Here is a 20,892-nt window from a genome sequence, read left to right as displayed (position 1 = left end):
CGGTATGTTGCTGCAACAACAAGAAAAGTAGTATGAGGTCATTGAGGACTGGCCTGGAGAAGTAAACCAGCCTGGGGCTGGAGAGATGGCGGTTATGGGCATTTACAGCTTTCCTGGGATCTGAGTTCAGTCTCCAGCACCCACATCACTCAGCCTGCGACAACCTGTAACTCCAACTCCATAAGTTCCAGCTCCCTCCTTCACCCTCTGCTTGCCACCGTGCACGTACGTCATAACATACACATGCATAAAAATTAAATCCTTATAAAAGTTTAAAAATGCATCTATCAGCAGGTAACACGTCTTTAATCCTAGCACTCAGGAGGAAGAGGCAGTTGGTCTCTGAATACGAGGTCATCCTGGTCTACAGCGCGTGTTCCAGGACAGCCAGGATTACACAGAGAAACCCTGTCTCAAAAACTAAACACCAAGGACAAACTAGCAATGCATCCATCAGGAACCTTGTATTTCCCATGTATTTGGCTCTCATGGGGAATTTCCCTTTCTAACAGCCTCTGGCCTTTGTTCTGCTTACCCCAGCCGTGGTCCCAGTGCCAAATGGTGGATCGGAGGCGTTGGTCCCTACCTCATGACTGACTGGAAACAATCTATCTATATTTACACTCTGGACCAGTTCACAGCAGGAATCCTGCATTATGAGTCCCGTGCAGACTTGTCCTCAGGTGATAGTCAAGAACTACAGGGCTTCAGGAAGTCAGTGAAGCCAAGAAGCCAGGATATCTGCTCATCCTGTCAATCAATTGCTGTAGCAATGGAGGTGCGAGCCGTCTGCATGCATCTCATTCCTGCTTTGCGTTTACGCTGTTTCTGAACTCAGGCAGGGGACAAAGACATCCTTTAGAAATCACTCAAGCCCCGAAGAAGTAATGGCAAAAAACAGAAAAAAAAAAAAAAAAAACAGAAAGAGGAGATGTCACCTAAGGGCACTTGGATATTATATTTCTGTAATTATAATTTAAGATCTCTTCCTCCATTTAAGAACTTTGTCCATAGTGTCCTCATTGAAATCAGGGAAGTTTTAATATATCAACTAGGTGACACCCCCTGCTGAGTTCTGTCCTTTAAAGTGTTTATCGTTGTAAGGGCTCTCCCTCCAGAAGCGAAGTTGGAAAATCAGGCACACAGAGCTTGGTTGTTTGGGCTTGGGTCACAATGGAATAGCCAAATCAGGCTCATGAATTGTCATTCCGCGGAGTCCTCACACAGTCGCTCGGATTCTGCATCCCACTGGACTCCAGCTGTGCCCGCTGCTGTGATCCTCTTCCCCGTTCCCGTAAGATATTAATGTAATGCTTCGATTTGAGCATAAGCTGACCCCATCTTTTCACGTTGTCTGGATCACGATGTAAACAGAAGCCCACTCGAGGTTTCCTTCATTAGCAGAGGCAGGACGCAAAAGGGGATGTACATGAGCGGCAGCTGAGTCTCTGACGGTCTCCCAGTGTGGCCTGTCCAGGGAAGGCTGTCCACCTATGATGTACACCGTGCTTTTCTTCGTGGATTTTAATGGATTGTTCATATATCCTGGGAGACCCAGATGGCTTTTGTTTCTTGGGAGACCGACTAAATATTATATCGAGGACTTGTGGCTACTCTCAAGGCATGTCTGGGAAATTCTAGTGGGGAGGTACATGTACATAATATCTTTAAAGAAAAAGAAAGAAAGAAAGGAAGGAAGGAAGGAAGGAAGGAAGGAAGGAAGGAAGGAAGGAAGGAAGGAAGGAAGGAGAAAAATACATTTATTGGGCTGGTGAGTTGCTCAGCATGCAAAGGAGAGAACCGGCCCCCACAGGCTGTCCTCTAACCTGAACACACACATGCCATAGTACATGAGCAACCATCACTCATGTACTCAAACATAATTTACATTTTAACATCTGCATGTGTGTGTCTGTGTGTGTGTTATCAGAGGACAACTTGTGGGCGTCAGTTCTCTCCTTCCATCTTGTGAGTTCCAGGGATCAAACTCAGGTCACCAGGCTTGGCAACAAGCTTTTACCCACTCGGGCATCCCGGCTTGCCCACACGATTTCCTTTATTCAGGTGAGACTCTGTCTCTAGCACTTAAAGACTGACCTTCTTGTAATTCCCATGGGACAAAGTCAGACCAGCATCCCAGACAGGTATACAGGAAGGAAGTTGCCAAAGACACCTAACTATAAAAGCCCTGGCTGGAAGAAAGGCCTTGATTTTTCATGGTAAAATGTTCCAGAATATTGATTTAAGCAAAAGGGATGGAGGGGGGAGAAGCAAGTGATGATCCACAGGGGGGAAAAAAACGGAAAATTTGACAAATCTCAGTCTCCAGGAATCAAGTGTTTGTGTGCAAGGGAAAACGGGGTAGGGAGAATCAAGCAGCCCATATGCCTAACCACATCAACTGTTGATGTGGAATTTCCCTCTGTATGCTGTGAATATGTTTTATTGCCATTGGTTAAAAAAAATAAGCTGCTTTGGCCTATGGCAGGGCAGAATAGAGTTAGGTAAGAAAACTGAACTGAATGCAGGGAGAAAGAAGGCTGAGTCAGGGAGACGCCATTAGCTGTCGAAGGAGAAAAATGCCAGAAACTTACTGGTAGGCCACAGTCTCATGGTGATACATAGATTAACAGAAATGGGTTAATTTAAGATATAAGAGCTATCTAGGAATACACTTGTGCCATCAGCCAAAAAATGTTGTAATTAATATAGTTTCTGTGTGATTATTCGGGTCAGGGCAGCCAGAAAACAAATGCGCAGTCTCTGCTCACAAACTTTCTTTAAAATTTTTATTATTTCATGTTATGGGTGTTTTCTCTGCAAGTAAGTATTGTGTGCTGCATATGTGTGTTCTGGTTCTTGCAGAGGCCAGAAGAAGGTGTTTGGGTACCTTGGAACTGGAGTTATAGGCTGCTGTGAGCTGCCATATAGAGGCTGGGAATTGAACCCAGATCCTCTGGAAGAGCAGCCAGTGCTTTTAACTTTTAACATGGTACTGAGCCATCTCCCCAGTCCCATTCCTTCATTACACCAACGCAAGGAAAACAATAAGACTCAGAAGAGAAAGAACTGGAAGCTGGCCTTGGGAAGCAGGCCTGTAATCCCAGTACTCCAGTGACCGAGGCAGGAGGATCATGAGTTTAAAGTCAACATGAACTACATAGCAAGACCCAGTCTCAACAATAACAGAAATAAAAAGGAAGAGGCAAAGATGGCGAAGATTAGGTTGTGCTCAAACTGACCTTGGAGGGCAAATTGATGGCTTAATGTTACTGACTACGAAATACGTCTACCTCATATGGAAAGTGTTCATATATGGAATTTTCTACCTGACTCATCTATAAGCCCAGGCAGAGGTGAAGGTGAACAGAAACTGCAGACAGGGAACCTGAGAGGAGTCCTGGAATGAGTCAAGGCCAGAAGTAGGGTCCACTGACCACCAGGCAGCACTGCACAGCCGGGGAGGGCAAATCTGCAGTGCAAACACCCACATGCTGGTCGCAGAGCCTTACTCTGCAGTCTCAGTGTGAGCGGCAGCCAGTGTATGCGGTTGTGCAGCTGTATGTGTGAAACGCTTTCTTACGTGTTTATCGTGGCACAGCCTTACTGTGTAAAGTCTTGCCGATCGCCACCAGTAAAATGACAGGCGCCTTCACACATGCTTGCACCACACATGCAGGTTCTCTGACACTAGGTAATACGGATAACCTAGAGATGACTTAAAATATATCGGAGGAAGGGCTGGAGAGGTGATTCTGTGACTAAGAGCACTTCCTGCTCTTCTTGTGGACCCAAAGTGTACTCACACTGGACCTGGAAACCACAACCACCTCTAACTACAGCTTCAGTCATCCAATGCCCTCTGCTGGCCTCCACAGGCACTGCACTCATGTGCACACATCTTTTTAAAATAAAAATATTTTGCTAAAGTATATAGGAGGATGTGCACAGGCTATATGTAAATATGGCATCATTTTACAGAAATGACTTGAGCATTAGTGGATTTGAATATCTTGGGGGTCTCCCTGATCAGTTTCCCAAAGATATTAAGGGTCATTGGCTCAGTTTAAAACCCTTCCACAATACATAAAATGAGCATAAGATAAACAGAAATAGAACAGCAAAAGGAAAAGTTGGGTCTGGGGACCCAAGGACCTAAGGAAAACTTGATAGCATATGCAGGATTTTCTTTTTATTTTAAATATGCTGGACCTATAGCCAAGAATTTTTTTTTAACTCTGCAACCCAAACATCAAAATGTCTAAGAAAACAAAATATAGCCACAGCCACAAAAATCTTCCCTTTCTAGCCAAAGAACTGGTAAAGAGAAGACCAGAAGCTCAGATCTGTTTAGACGATGTTATGGCTTGAATACAGAGTACCCCGTCTCCAAAAGGCTCCCATGATGAGTGCTTAGTCTCTAGGTGGTGGCACTTTTTTTTTTTAGATGTTCCAGAAAATTCAGGAGGAGAGCCTAGCTCCATGAATCATGGTTATTGTGGCTGTGCCTTGAAGGGTATAGCTGGTCCCAGTTTTCTCTTCTCAGTGTGCTGTGTCTCCACCAGGAGGGGAACGGCCTTGTACCCACATGCTATGGCCACCATGATGCTCTACCTAAGGGGAACCAAGCAGCCTGAACTCCAGCCACTGTGGGAGGCTGGCAGGCACTTTAGGAATATGTCCTATCCCTTGCTTCTTGCTTCCTGATTGACTAGTCCTCTCATACATTCCCAACATGCTGTGCTGCTCACTGTAGGCCCAAAGGTAATGGGGCCAGCACTGTAGACTGAAACCTCAGAAACAATGAGCAGAAATCAATCCCTCCTTCATAGAAGTTGATTTATTTTGTGTCTGTGTTATACTTACAGGACACATACACACACGTGTATATTTTATATACAAAATGTTTCTATATGCAGGGGATAAATGGTATCCTATACCTCCCTTATTCCAGAAACATATAGCCCTGGGTGTTTTTAGGGAATAGACTGTAGAGGGCCATATTAATTACTCTTCTCATGCTCTGATGAAACACCACAACCCAGGCAACATATAGAAGAAAGGGTTTGTTTGGGATTATATCCAGAGGGATAAGAGTCCATCTTCATGGGGATGCACAGCAGGAAGTGGCTGGCATGGCGGCAGGAACAGGAAGCTGAGAGCTCACATCCTCGTCCGCTGGCAAGAAGCAGAAAGTGAACTTAGAAGTGGAATGATACCTGAAGCACCCAAACCTCATCCTCCAGTGACACACTTCCAGCAAAGCTACCCTTCCTAAACCTCCCCCAACAGCATCACCAACTAGGGAGAGCATGTTCTAATATCTGAGCCTATGGGAGGCATTCTCATTCAAACCATTATGAGGCTCAGAATGACTGAGCACCTGGAAGAATGATAGAAAATAGATCTCAGAATGTCTGGGCACCTGGAAGATGGAGTCACCCTGGCATTCTGAGATGAGCAAGTTCCCAGAAGTGTAGGGTTTACAGAGCATGAACAGAGAGAACCAAAGTGTGCCTATGAAACTATGCATGCATGCATTCCAAACCTTCCATCATGCATTAGATTATTCCATTATCTGAAAATGCTACTTTAAAAGTCATCGCTGTGGCTAGAGAGATAGCCCAGTGGTTACAAACACTGGCTACTCTAACAGAGGACCCAGGTCAGATTCCCAGCACCCACAGTGGTTCAAAACTATCTGTAACTCCAGTCCCTAGAATACAGCACCCTCTTCTGGCCTCTATGGATACTGCACACAAAAAGTGCACCCCCCAAAATGCAGGGATTGAACTGGACAAATGAGTTCCCATTGGAAGGCAGAGTGAGAGCTCAGCATCCTAGAGAAATCATCCTCAGAAGGGAGAGCGAGCCCAGGACTCCCACTCCATCCCCTCAGACAGGTCCAAACTCCCACCAAGGCCCTGAGCTTTCCCCTTTCCTTTCTTAAGCAACAGGAACCAAAGGCAGAGGATGCTCCCTCACTGCCTAGAAAGATAAGATGGTGATTTCAACATGGTGAAGACCTAGTGAGGTCAAGCATTCAGGAAGGGAAGTGGCTGAATGGGAGAACATTCCTTGTGAGTTTGGGATAGGAGGTGCGAATAGAACCAGGACAAAAAAATTAGAATAAGTTAAGGATCATGGACGGGGGGGTGGGAGGGTGGGTGGGTATTAGAATGGATCAGCTGCATTTACTTTATTATGAGACCATGAGGAGTCTGAGGTCTCAGAGGGCAATTGGCTCACCCTCCAATACAAATGCCTAGCTACAAAGCAAATCTGAAATGTTTGCCAGCACAGACTGGTCTGAACACACCTGCCTATCGACAGTCCCATGCTTTGTCCTAAAGAACAACTGAAAGCCTGAAAATGTTGCACAGGGTTGTGTGTGTGTGTGTATGTTCATGTGTGTGTGCATGCGTGTGTAGGCATATTAATGTGTGCATATGTGTTTATGAATATGTGTGTATGTGTGTGCATATGCAAGTGTGTATTGTGTACTGTGTGTATATACCATGTGTGCATATGCCTGTGTGTGTATACTCTGTATGTGTATACTGTATGTGAGTACTGTGTGAGCACATGCCTATATGTGTATATGTGTGTGTGTTATGCATTATGAACGTGATATGAGATGTCCTTCTGTATTTGTGTTGAATTTATTGGTGATGTGGGATTCCCCTCTGTATACTATGAATATGTTTTAATGCCATTGGTTAATAAAGAAGCTGCTTTCAGCCAATGACTTAAAAGAATATAGCCAGGCTGAAGAGATATAGGGAGAGAGAGTAGGCAGAGTCAGAGAGACACCATGTAGCTGCCAGAGGAGAAAGATGCCCACCAGAACTTTGCCAGTAGGCCAATGGTGATACACAGATTAATAGAGATGAGTTAATTTAAGTTGTAAGAACTAGCTAGAGATATGCATAAGATATCGGCCAAACAGTATTGTAATTAATACAGTTTCTGTGTGTCTATTTTGGGTATAGGCAGCCAGGAACAAACAAGCAGTCTCTGTCTACAAATTGACTCACCAACATAGGCCAACTACATCCACACAAAAACTGAAAGAGTTTAAAAAGAAATTTTAGACAAAAAAAAAAAAAACAGAGTTTAGCACAACTTCTTGGCAGCCTCATTTTTTTTTTTTTTTTCTGAAAGGGCTCTGTTTGCTGGCGGCAAGCAGAGATGCTGCGGCTCCTTTAAGAGAGGTCTTCCTGACTCAGCACTGGCAGCCAAGGTTGTGTGACTCCTTTAAGAAGGTTTCCTGGTTCGTGCTAGTTGCAGAAACATTTCTGGGCTCTTTCAGGAGGCCAAACATTTGAATGGGGTTTGTGAGCAGAGTGCCACAACTTGCTTACTGGCAACATAGACCCTCTGTGTGCTTGGAAATGGGGCTGTGAGCGTGGTTCACAGAGCTGGCACTGAACAGACCTCTGCCATGTTGGACTGGGCAGAGCAAAAAGGCAAAGCAGCCTTAGTTCTAGCCATGTCACTTAGCATTTTAAAAAGTTCTCCTGGGCAGAAAAGGATTACAGATACACAATAGGACAGATTCAGACATAAAAGACCTCTATACAAGACATGGTGTGTTTTAAAAAATGTACAAAGGTTTGGATATCCAAGAAGAGTCCCACGAGAGCCCAGCATCTATAGTGTAACAGAAACTAGAGGCCTTGAACCAGGCTGGTGACTTTGCAAGGAACTCTTACAAGTAAAGATGTGGTCAAAGGGGTTTACTGTGTGACTCACTGCGCCACTCTGCAACTTCCATGATGGGGTTTTAAATATTTTCCTTTTTTTTTCTTTTTAATTTTTGTTTTTTTTTTTTTGGGGGGGGGGAGGGTTGCAGGGGCAGAGGGCATATGCGAAGGGACAGGAAAATGACTGGGATCAAGATGCATGATGGGAGAGACAGAGTAAATAAAAGAAAGTCAGGAACTGTGATAAAGACGCTACAGTGTAGCTCTTCATATCACGGCTTCTGGTGGTAGTGTGGGCTGGGGAAGGACTCAGTTTTCTCTAAGGGCTGGCCACTGCGAGTTTGACCATGCTCTAGTGAGTATATGGGCAACACAAGTTGGACTTTTGGGGCGGGGGGCGTATAAGGGTAGGAGGATGGGCCTGGGAGGAGTGGGAAGCAAGTGTGATCCGGGAGCATTGTACAACATTCTCAAATAATTAAAAACAACAGTATTATGGTGGGGGGGGAGCTAAAGCAGCAAAGGAAACCACTGGAAACAGAAAGCTGACGAAAATGAATTTGAATGGGAGTGGTCCATATTCCAGCCCTAGAAAAACAGTAGAACCTGGCAGTTTGAATCACATGGTTCTGGCTTTAGAGTCAAGGAAAAAAGAAAGGGGTTGTGGAATAAAGCCACCAAGGCCAGGCATGTGTCAGTGGTATCTCTGCATGGAGGCTCAGAGAGGCCATTGTGTGACGCTGTGAAGGTGCAGCCTGGATTGCCTTGTGGACCCCAATATATCAGACAAGCCAGAGTCAAGTGATACCTGCTGAGGAGAGCTGCTATCACGGAGTAGACGCAGCCCAAGAGCCAACAGAACTAAAGGAGTTGGAGTTCTGACGAGCCCATTGACATCAGATGTGGAGAATGAAGAGTTTGGAGTTCACCCTGTTGGTTCATGGTCTTGCTTTGGTCCAGTACCTACTCACCATGCTCCCTTCCCTGTGTTTTGAAATGATAATGTATATCCTATGCCATTATACGTTGGAGTATATGATCAGCTTTTTGATTTTGATTTAACAGGGGATTGCACATACGAGATTGCATGAAACTCAGAAGGGACTCTGAGTTTTAGACGTTTATATAAGTTTTAGACTGTTATAGACTATGGGGACTTTGGAAGTTGGAGAGAGTGTGATATGAATACAAGCCTATGGGCAGCAAGCAGTGGAATGTGGTGGTTTGAATAAGAATGGCCCCTACAACTTCATATATTTGACTGCTTGTTATCAGAAAGAGGTACTACTTGAGGAGGATTAGGAGGTGTGGTCTTGTTGTAGTGGGTGTGGTCTTTTTGGAGGAAGTGTGTCATTGGAAGTAGACTTCAGGTTTCAAAAGTCCAAGACCAGCCCAGTATCGCTTCCTGCTACCTTCGGACCCAGATGTAGAGCCCTTGACTACCGTGTTTGCCTGTGTGCTGCCATGGTCCCTGCCATGAGGATGATGGACGAAGCCTCCGAAACTGTAAGCCAGCCCCATTAAATAAGAGTTGCCACGGTCATTGTGTCTCTTCGCAGCAATAGAACACTGACTAAGACAGTCCCCTTCTGAGGAGGGTGTGTCAGCTGTGCCACAGGCACTAAAGACAGTGAGGTCCTTTGAGGAGACACTGGTTTCGTGGACTCCAAGAAGCGACCAGGGCCAAGCTCATGACAAACCATCATGGCTGACTCAGCTGGTGCAGCCGGGATGACTGTGATGGCGTGCGTGGATCTCTTCTCTTGCTGTTCAGATGTCTGTGAGTTGCTCCACCCTTACTCCCCAAGAAGGCTGGGATCCCGTTTCCACCAACCCAGTCGTGTGAGAATGCAGAATCCAATTTATTTTGATTTAAAGGAAATAATGAGAAGCTTTATTTCTCCCATGCAGGGGTCTTCAGACTGAGATGAATCGCCTTCCCTCAAGTTCCAGAGCCCCCTGGTCATTAATTTATGGAGCAAAACTGGGCAGAGAGAGTGGAGGAGAGGATGTTCGGTCGGGGCTGTGGTTTTATGGCTGTCTGAGGACCACTTCCACCATTGCACAAATAATCTTGTCTGTCTAGCTACGGGTGGCCTCCCATCTGGCTGCCGGCAGTCAGACCTAACGAGGACAAAGGCCCTGCCTGTAGGGACATCAGTCTAGAGGAAGAGGCATGTGTGCCCATGGACCTGAACTCCTGTGGCTCTGAGGAAAACACTCCAAAGGTTCAGGTTTCCTCTGCTCAGTTGAGACCCTTCCTACTTGGCCAGTGGTCAGAAAAGACCGGCCCACACCCTGAAGCAGGTCCGAATTTTCAAGTTTCCAGGGCATAAACACTCAGGCCCGGAAATGTCATCTACTCCTGGTTACAGCACCTTAGGGTAGGAGCCCCACTCTATAAGGTCTTCTGCGGCCAGCACATACTGGGAACACACAGGAAAGTTCAAGACTCCCGAAGAGACAGCAAGCCAAAATGGTGATCTTATTAGTCGGGGGTATCTAAAGGACAGACTGATAGAATGAATACACATTACATGCACACTCCTGCATGCACACATGCATGTGCACACACACGTACACAGTCATGCACGCACTCACATGCACACACACACAGTCATGCATGTGCATGAAAGGGATTTATTAGAGTTTTATAGGATGCAGTCATGGTAGTCCAATACCAGGCATCTCCTAATGGGAAAGCCAAGAGTCCTGTAGTTGTTCGGTCCAGGCTGGACGTCTCAGCAGCCCCAGCCTGGCACTGGAGCCCTGCAGGATTCCTCAAGAGCTGCTGATCTTCAGTCTATGTCGGAATCCTGATGAGGTAGGTTCTAATACCAGCAAAGGGATGCCTCAGCCCTTTGGGTCTCACCAAGGGTTGGTGAACTGGCCTGTGAGAGCGGGACAAGCAGACAAATGGCAAAAGCTTCCTTCTTCCATGTCCTTTTATGTGAGCTGACACCAGAAGGTGTGGCCGAGGTTTAGGGTAGGTCTTCCCACTCCAAAGGGACCAATCAGGAAAATCTCTCACAGGCTTGCTCATCTGCTGGGGTTTTAGCTGCTTCCAGCTGTGGTCAGGCGGACAAGCAAGATGAGCGGCACACTGATAAAGTATTAAGACAACTTGTATGCAACCGGGAGTTGTGTTCTAACTGGGATCCTTTGTCGTGCGTGTCTGGAACAGGCAGTCAGGATTCACGGCGCCTTTGCATAAGCCAGTCTCCTCAGGAAATGAAATCACTCTGAAATTGGATCCATTGAGGAAAGTTATATAGGTTCAGAGGTGTGCGTTTGCGTGTGGCATGAAGTCACCACAACTACAGTGACCCGCACAAGATAAAACCCACAAAACAGGCAACCATCCCAGCGGGAAGCACTAACCTGACTCACAAAATAAACAAGGAGAGAAGATGAAGGTAGGAGGGGGATGGGCTGGGGATGGGCTGGGGACGGGTTCTGGGAAAATGGAGGGGTTAATAGGACCAAGATACATTGTATACATATATGAAATGGTCAAATAACAAATGAAAGATATTCCAAAGAGAGAGAAAGATGTAATTTACATGAAAAACACTAAGGCATGGTTAGAAAGGGGGGGTCTTTTGCCATGACTGGTATGAAAAGAGGGGTTTCTTCCCATAGAAGAGGCCACCTGGCAAGAGATGGGGTCTTTAGGAGAAGACTTTGATACCAAACACACTCATGGGGAAGGAGGACACCCTGGTGTTCCATATGCTGGCCTTCCGCTGGGCTCCCTAATGGTGGGATACAACCAGAAAGCCATGACAGAGGGGCTGGTCTGCAATGACCACCCTGACACAGAGACAAAGGAGGGAGAGCGTGGAGGGAGGGGAAAGGTGGCAAGCAGGACACACCACGTGCCATTTCCCTCCTCAGACCCCAGGAAAATAATGAGAAACTAGAAAAGACCAAATCCCACAAGCAGAGGAGAACAGAGGAGGGTCCCTGGGGAGCCAGAGAAGTCCAGCATCTTAGATGAACAGAATGGACGGGTGTGTGTTAGCAAAGGAAGAAACGCACACAGCTGAGCAGCTAACACAGGCGGAAGGTCTGCCGCTGTCCCGGGTGATCTGGGTCTGGGCCAGGTTCTTCTAGGTTCAAAGCCTCTAACTCAAGAATGAAATAAGACACCATACAGGTTACAAAGTTCACAGGAGTGAACTTTCTTGAAAGCAAAGCAAGAGAAGAGGTTAGATACACTGTCAAAATTGACAGCGGCCATGAGTGGAGACATTCAATGGCTCTGGTTGTCTGGGGCTTCATTTTCTGGAGTTCAAGAGAAGGAGGGGGGTTGCTAAAGGGGGTGTGGTTTAGGTGGTTCTCTAGTTTGATCGATCAATTAAATATATGACCTGTTTTCTACTGTGCGTGTCCCCTTCCATAATGTGAATGATTTTGATAATTTCCATGCTGTGTAGGCATAGTATGGTAAATAAGAGATTTCCCCCCAAAAGTTCACCTTGAAGACATAGTTTGCCTTGAGCATGAACCTGAAGCTAGTCTAGGCAGCTCACACAATTCAAGGATGTGTTTAAATAGAAACAATGTTACCAAAGGGTTGTTGTCTGAGTTACTCTGCCGGCTCATTTTATGTCAACTTGACACAATCTGAGAGAGGGAACATTGATTGAGAAAAGGCCTTCATAAGAGCCAGCTGTAAGGCATTTCCTTTCTCTTTTTTTCTTTTTGTTTGCTTTGTTTGGTTGATTGGTTTTGTTTTTGCTTTTTATGACAGGGTTTTACAGGGTAGCCCTAGTTGTCCTGGAACTCACTCTGTAGACCAGTCTGGCCTCGAACCTTAAGGTGTTTTCTTAATTAGTGATTGATGGGGAAGGGGTCAGCCCATTGTAGGTGATTCCATCCCTGGGCTGTTGGTCCTGGGATCTGTAAGAAAGCAGACTGAGCAAGCCCATGAGGAGCAAGCCAGTAAGCAGTACCCCTCATGGACTCTGCATCAGCTCTGCCTCCAGGTCCCCATCCTGCTTGAGTTCCTGTCCTGGCTTCCTTCAGTGATGAACAGCAGTGCTGAAGTGTGAGCCTAATCAACCCTTTCCTCCCCAACCTGCTTTTGGTCATGGTGTTTCATCGCAGCAATACTCTTGTGACAAAACACCACGTCCAAGGCAACTTACAAAAGAGAGCACTTGACGCGGGGCTCATGGTTCCAGAAGGCTAGAGTGCATAACCATCGTGGGGAGTATACAGCAGCAGGCAGGTAGACATGACACTGGAGAAGTATCTGAAAGCTTACATGAGCCACAACCATGAGGCAGAGAGAGAGAATGACAGGAAACCTCAAAACCCATCCCCCATGACACATCCCCAACAAAGCCACAAGCTCCTAATTCTTCTCAGAGAGTTCCACCAACTGGGGACCAAGTGCTCAAACAGGTGAGCTTATGAGGACCATTCTCATTCTAACCAGCACAGCTGCTAAGGGAAGGAACTTATTCCCATTGTTTAAAACAGGTACAGTGCTGCTCAGTGCAGGCAGGGTCCTAGGCTGGGTGAGCGGCTGAGTAGGGGTGTGTACATGGCACGTGCAGATGGGGATCCTGTGCTTGTCAGGCCATTAGTAAGAGGGGTGCGGGTGCAGCCCAAGAGAAGTAGAGTCCTAGGCTGCTAAATCGTTCCCTATGCTCGTCTGCCTCAGAGCTGAGAGTAGAAAACCAACTCTGGAAGTCCTGTGAAGCTTGGCATTAGCAGCTAAAGCCCCGAGACTGGAAATGGGAGAAATCATTAAAGGGTCTGTATAAAGAATAGACTGTCTTTCCTCTTCAATTTCAAATGCAATAGCAGGCTGTCAAAGCTGCCTTTGGCAGATGTGCTCACTGTCTGTTTTCAAGGCAAAAGCCTAAATAGTCCGAATGTAAAAGGTCAAACCTAAATATACCACTGTGAAATTTCATATTTGCCAGAAAGGACTCCTGAAAGAGAAACAAAAAATAGTAAAATCTCAAAACAAAAAGGGAGCTAGAGAAACGGCACAGAGGTTAAGAGCACTGGTTGCTCTTCCAGAGGACCCAAGTTCAATTCCCAGCACCCACATGGTAGCTCACAACTATCTGTAACTCCAATTCCAAGGGATCCAACATCGTTATACAGGCAAACCAATGTACATGAAATACAAATAAATAAATATTTTTTAGAAAAACAAAAAAATTAGACTTAAGTTTTCCACAAGCAATATATTAAGCTAGGGGGGAAATGGGGTAGGACCTTGAGATTTCTGAGGGAAACTTAGAAACTTATTTTATGCCTAGAATTCTATACCCAGCCAAACTATCAATCAAGTTTGCGACAGATTTAGTCCACTTTCTGTTGCCCTTACAGAATACCTAAGGGTAACTTATAAAGAAAAGAGGTTTAGTTAACCTACAACTCTAGACCAAAGTGAGAGACCAGGAGACAAATGGTCTTCTGAAGGAGGTGTCAAAGTGCTTCCAATCATGGCTCAAAGACAGGCGAGAGGCACGTCTGAAGAGGTCACTCACATGGCAAAGGGTAAAGGCGGGGACACTTGAAGACACCTGCTCTATACGAAAGCCTCTGGGAGCTAACTTAGGCCAGCGACAACCAGGAGAGGTCCCCAAGATGCAACATGGATTTATAAAAATAATTTATATAAATAAGCTGTCACAAGACAGTTACACCATGACCCAGATTCCTTGCACAGGACCCCACCTCTGTGACTGAGAACAATTCTAGACTGAACATCTTCCTTAGAATGTTTCTGTGGGGCACACAGGGCAGAGACGGTATCTCCTCTTCAGACCAAGAACCAGGCAAATACAGGCAACATAGTACTGGGGCTATTTTTAAATTTTTAATTGTATGTATGTGGGCGGTGCATTTCCCATAATGGCCAGGGGACAGCATCAGAGCCCCGGAAGTTACTCGCGCTTGTGATGTTGATGCTAGGAACTGAACTCAAGTCTTCTGTAAGAGACCTTTTAACCAATGAACCATTTCTCCAGTTCCAATAATGGAGGTCTAACCAGAAAAATTAGATGAGAAAAGGAAAGAAAAGGCACACAGACCAGTAAGGCAAAATTTAAACTTAAAGGTTCTCAGGTAACAGAATGCTATATGGAAACATCCTTAAGAACCAAACTTTTTTTGGTTTGGGTTTGGTTTTTGAGACAGAGTTTCTCTGTGTAGCCCTGGCTGTCCTGGAACTCATTCTATAGACCAGGCTGGTCTCTAACTCAGAGAGCCACCTGCCTCTGCCTCCCAAGTGTCAGGATTGAAGGTGTGCACCACCATCACCTGGTGAAGGATGAATTTTTATAAATGACTGTCAGTAATAAGTGATTTTTTTTTTGGTTTTTTGAGACAGGGTTTCTCTGTGGTTTTGGAGCCTGTCCTGGAACTAGCTCTTGTAGACCAGTCTGGTCTCGAACTCACAGAGATCCACCTGCCTCTGCCTCCCGAGTGCTGGGATTAAAGGCGTGTGCCACCACCGCCCAGCTAGTAATAAGTGATTTTACAAAATGTCAGGATGGATTAATTGTACTTCTATACTGTAGTGATGGACATTTTTGAGGTGATATTTAAAAAGCAGTATCAGAAACTAGAGAGATGACTGAGTAGCACTGGCTACTCTTGCAAAGTGATCCCCAGCACATGGCAGCTCATAAGCATCTGAAACTTCAGTTCCAGGGGGATCTGACACCCTCTTCTGGCCACTGTGGGCACTGCACTCACATGGCGCATTATACACATGCAGGCACTCATACACATAAAAATAAATAGCTTTTTAAAAAGTGGTCTCATTTACAATACAGAATTAAAAGGAAAAATATTTAGGAATAAATAATGTTAACCAAAATAGAAAACAAACAAACAAAAAATGCAACACTTATATTCTGAAAATGACAAACTACTATCAAATCAAAAAGAACCAAAAAGAAAAAAATCAAAGAGATCCAATATTGCACCTTCATGGAGAGGAAAAGCCAGTGTTGAGAACAAAGATTATTTATTTATATTTACAGAATAAAGATTCCATCTATGGGACTGCAGGCAAGAGAATGTAGGGAGACCCCTGAAGCTGAAAGGCGGCAAGTGTTCTGTGTGACCAAGCAGAATGGGGGACAGGGCAGAGACAAAGACAAAATTCCTAGAAGTGATCCCCAGCACATGGGACTTGAGTAAAGAGACTCAAAAGAGTTGGTGCCATCGGGACAAGTGAACAGAGGCTGCAGAGCAGATACAGGAGAAGCAGCAGGTAGAAAGAATCCTAAAATATTCAAAACCCACAAGCAAAGAGCCAAGGACCTCAACGGAGACCTGAGTACATCCCCTAAGCATCACAGCATGCTAAAATCAGCTGGACCCAGGAGCCTCCAGCCCCGGCTATGAGGCAACATCCAGGGGCAGGAGGCCAAACCACTGTGGCTTCTTTGGTATTTTTCCAGAAACACATTTCTACACACTCAGGCATCTTCTTCCAGGACCACGCCTCTTAAAACCGAACCCCTGTGTTTTGGAACTTGATGAAAGCAAGTCTGTCTGGTTGGGTCTTTAGTTTGGACTGAAAAGTTCTGGATTTGTCCAGGGATCAAAGCCGTTTCTGTAAGGCTGTGGAAAGAGGACTTTCACTGCTGAGTTGCATTTCATACTCCGAGACCAGCCAGCTTTCTTCACCTTGTTGACACTGTGGACCCCAGAACAAGAGACACTCAGGCCAGCTGGGCCAAGCGGCAACTGAGCCATCAGATCCTCTGCTTGATACCCCTGCCAATCTCCCTCTAGCGTCAGACTTACACCCAAGAGAAGTCACTCTCAGCTCTGTGACCTCTTGGTCACCTGTGAGACCATACAGCCATCCAACCCAAATTCTGAGACCACAGTTGGCAAGCATACCCTCTATTTAGTACGCCCTGTGTCTGCCAAGGCAGACATTGCTAACCGATCACTGTTCTTAGTAATGGAATCCTAACACTGCAAGCCTGATGACCCTCAATCTAGGATGACAAGCATGTGTTGACAGAGGTTTCTGTCCCACTGGGCCCTGCAGTCGTTCAGACCCAAAGAAATACACTAAGCTCTACATTAATTATAAACTGATTGGCCTAGTAGCTCAGGCTTCTTATTAATACTTATAACTTATATTAGCCCATAATTCTTGCCTGTGTTAGTCACAGGGTTTGGTACCTTTTTCAACAAGGCAGTCACATCTTTCTTGCCCTATGTCTGGCTTCCTCTCTGTCTGGGTGATGACTGCAGACTGAAAATTCCCTCTTCCCAGAATTCTCATTGCCCTGCCTCTACTTCCTGCCTGGCTACTGACCAATCAGTGTTTATTTAAAATACAAGTGACAGGGTACAGACCATTGTCCCACAGCACTTCCCCTTTCTTTTTTTTTTTTTTAACAAGAACTCTGAATCTAATCTCCTTTGTTTAGCTTTTCTACCAACCATTATCCATAACAACTTGTAACCAACATTCTAAACAAAGGCAAACATCCATAATCCATTTTGGGGAAATGTGGGTGTAGTTTTTCAAGATACTTCCTGTTGATTGGGGGTGCTGATAATCTTATGGGGACCTAAAGAAAATTTAGAATTATGATCAAGTCCTGACTGGAATATCCTGAGAAGCTTGATCATCTTGGGCAGCAGTCTTTGAACCGTTCTGGATGTAGAACTCAGATATCTGAGCCATTCCTCCTATTTGAGATTTCTCAGGGGGTCTTCCCTGGTCAAACTTAATTCTTCTTAACCCAGAATGAATCCACAGTTTCTCATGTCCTGTGAAAACAAAAGCAAAACCTCTTCTCCAAAGTAACATATCTTTTGACTTAAATTTTAACATCAAAGCATTTTCTATATATATATTGGATTAATCCAGCAGCATTTGTAATTGAATTTCTTTTAGCAGCTTTTGCTTCTTCCTCAGTCATCAAACAATTTAAAGACAGCACAATAACATACAGTATCCAGACTCTCTGTGTATTTTTCATCTTTATGTGGCTTTATTTTAACCTCTATTTCTTTTATTTTTATTTTTAATTTTTGGCTTTTTTGAGACAGGGTTTCTCTGTATATCTTTGGCTGTCCTAGAATTCACTCTGTAGACCAGGTTGTCCTTGAACTCACAGAGATCCATCTGCCTCTTCCTCCCAAGTGTTAGGATTAAAAATGTGTGCCACCACAACCAACTACTCTCTTTTTTTCTTTTTCTTTTAAGGACTTTATCCTTTTTTTTTCTCCCAAGCCTACTTATATTTTCAAACACACAGTAAACTGTTTAGAGATTTTCTTTGTCTTTGAATCTATCTTTACTGTATATCTCTCTTTTTCTGACCACATGAGTCTTTAATTTGCTAAGCGATATGGCTAGGATTAAAGCCAGGGCTTTGATGGCTGGATCCAACCCCTTAGCTTTTTTCTGAGAGTCTAGCCTCATGGCAGAGGTACTGGCCAGAACCATGTTTATTGCCACAACTCTATAACATTTCAAGGTCCCTGCCACCACCAAAAAGCATGCAGTCAGCTTTTCATCAACTCTATTTAAGTGTTTCGTGGCAAGACCTCTGAAAAGAGCTGCAAGATTTTGCAGCTAAAGCTGAGTCAGGAAGCCTCTCTTAAATGAGAGTGCTTGCATCTAGCAAGCAGAGCCCACCCGAGAAAGTGCTGCTGTCAAGAAACCATGCTTAACTCTATTCTTTTCTATCTAGAATAACTTCCCAAGCTCTCTCAGGCTTAATGTGGATGCATTTGTCCACATGTTGGGCACCATTTGTTGACAGAGATGTCTGTCCCACCAGGTCCTGCAGCTGTTCAGTCCCAAAGAAATACACCAAGGTCTACATTAATTATAAATGATTGGCCTAGTAGCTCAGGCTTCTTATTAACTCTCATATATTAGCCCATAATCCTTGTCAGTGTTAGCCACATGGCTTGGTATCTTTTTCAGCAAGGCAGTCATATCTTGCTTGCTCTGTGTCTGACTTCCTCCGTGTCTATATGACTACAGCCTGAAACTTCCCTCTTCCCAGAATTCTCATTGCCCTGCCTCTACTTCCTGCCTGGTTGCCTTGCCTCTACTTCCTGCCTGGCTACTGGCCAGTCAGCATTTATTTAAAATACAAGTGACAGGTTTATTTAAAATATAGGCCTTTGTCCAACAGCAAGCATGTGTATCCAGAGTTGACACGCCAAAGGGAACCTGTGTGGCATTCCTAGCCTAAGGACACCTCACGAGGGACAGGACCAAAGCCGTGCACTCGGAGGCCCAAGGTAGCAGTGTTGGAGAGCTGGGATGTCTGCAGGTCTGTCTGTACCACGCGAAGACTGAACCATGTATACTTCTGCTGTTAAAGTCACTATTCACACGGCTGCAGAAAGAACAGCAAAGTCCAGAGAGAGAAGCCAACAGTTAGGTTCAAGCTGTTACACGCAAATACAGGATAATTTTTTTTAAGTTATTAGGTAGGTCTGGATGCTTTAATTATAGGCTGTGGTATCGCAGCCTGACAAAAGACTCAGCGCATGCGTTATAAAAATTCCGGATGACTTACATTACAGAAATGGACAAGAATGGTCTAAAATTCATAGGCAAATAGGAAGGACACAGATTAGCTAAAACAATCTGGAAAAATTAAGAACAAACTGAAGGAAGCTGGCAAGATGGCTCAGAGACGGAGTGCACTTGCTGCTCTTCAAGAGTACTGGAGCTCTGTGCCCAGCACCCAGTTTGAGAGGCTCACAACCACTGTAACTCCAGCTGCACGGGATCTGACACCCTCTTCCGGCCCGTGTGGGCACCTATACATGTGGGCACTTAAATTTTTTATTTTTTTCTAAAGGACTAATTGGAGAGTTTTACATGCTGATGTCAAAGGTTATTACGAAGCTCCTGTAACTAAGACAGCGCGGCACTGACATAAGGGTGGAGTGCTAGGCGTTGGAAGAGAACTGGGACTCTACACAGAAGCCCTTACATGCAAAGAGAACCGAATTCAACATGAAGATGGAGTCCTTGGAGGTCTACCTGTTCTCCCTGCCCGTTAAGGAATCAGTGATAACTGACTTTTTCCTGGGTGCATCCCCCCCCCCAAAAAAAAGATGAGGTTCTAAAGCTCATGCCACTATAGAAGCTAGCTTGGGCAGGCTGGGAAGCAGACCCGGTCCAAGGCTTTTGTCGTTACTGGGGACAATGGCCATGTTGATCTTGCTGTTAAATGCTCTCAGGAGGTAGTCACTGCCATCCGAGGGGCCGTCATCTTGACCAAGCTTCCTGTTGTTCCTGTGAGGGAACAAGCTTAGCAAGCCGTACACAGTTCCATGCAAGGGCACTGTGGCTCTGTGTGGCTCTCCTCTCTGCCCCCAGAGGTACTGGCATCTTCTCCGCTCCCTTGCCCAAGAAGCTGGTGGTGATAATGCGTGGTATTGATGACTGTTGCACGTCAGCCAGGGGCTGCACTGCCATCCTGGGCAACACCGCCAAGGCCACCTTCGAAGCCATCTCCAAGACCTACGGCTACTTAACACCCCACCCCACCCCACCCTGACCTCTGGAAAGAGACCCTGTCCATCGAGTCTCCTTATCAGGAATTTGCTGACCACTGTGTGATACTTGCACCAGAGTATTGGTTTAGAGGACCCAGTTTCCAGCTGTGGCCACCATATAAAGAAAGGATTTTATACAAGAAAAAGAAAGTGAATGAAGTCTGTTCAAATAAAATGAGCCACCACTGTGGTGAATTAATTTTGCTTTTCTGCATCATATAACAGGAAGGAGCAAGGAGGAATTTTCTGGAGTGACCAAGGCCACCCACACCCCCACAAAGGGGGTTGTTGTACATCCACACCATGCCACCATAATCAATTGGTCTTAAGATTTTAAGATTTAAAGTGGGTTTCACTGGATGTAAATTTTATCTTGATAACGATTTCATTTTGTAAAGCGTCAGCTCTGCGGAGCGCCATGGAGATCATTGTCTTGTTTCTTTCACTGTAAGCTTCCAGTGCTTAAAATTGTTTTAAACACTTATCTAAATTACTTTAAAATCTTTAAGCTTTGGAAAACTAAACAGGTTCCAATTTGCAGCTTTGTATTATCCTTGTAGCATGTAACATCGATAACCACACACCACTTCTTCCCCAGGAGTGTCCCCAGGGTCTTAGGAAGGACACCAGCGGGAGGTGACAGGGC

General features: G+C 45.2%; 1 pseudogene; it reads left to right on the top strand.

Moving 5' to 3' along the window:
- The first annotated feature begins 19,701 nt into the window (after window positions 1–19,701).
- LOC126486704 (40S ribosomal protein S2-like) lies at window positions 19,702–20,368 on the top strand (annotated as a pseudogene).
- Window positions 20,369–20,892: the final 524 nt, after the last annotated feature.

Source organism: Alexandromys fortis, unplaced genomic scaffold (genome assembly GCF_014885135.2).
Source record: "Alexandromys fortis isolate MF-2015 unplaced genomic scaffold, M_Fortis_MF-2015_v1.1 scaffold_140, whole genome shotgun sequence".
NCBI lineage: Eukaryota > Metazoa > Chordata > Mammalia > Rodentia > Cricetidae > Alexandromys > Alexandromys fortis.
The sequence above is the reverse complement of the archived record's forward strand: the minus strand, read 5'-3'. Positions and strand labels throughout refer to the sequence as shown.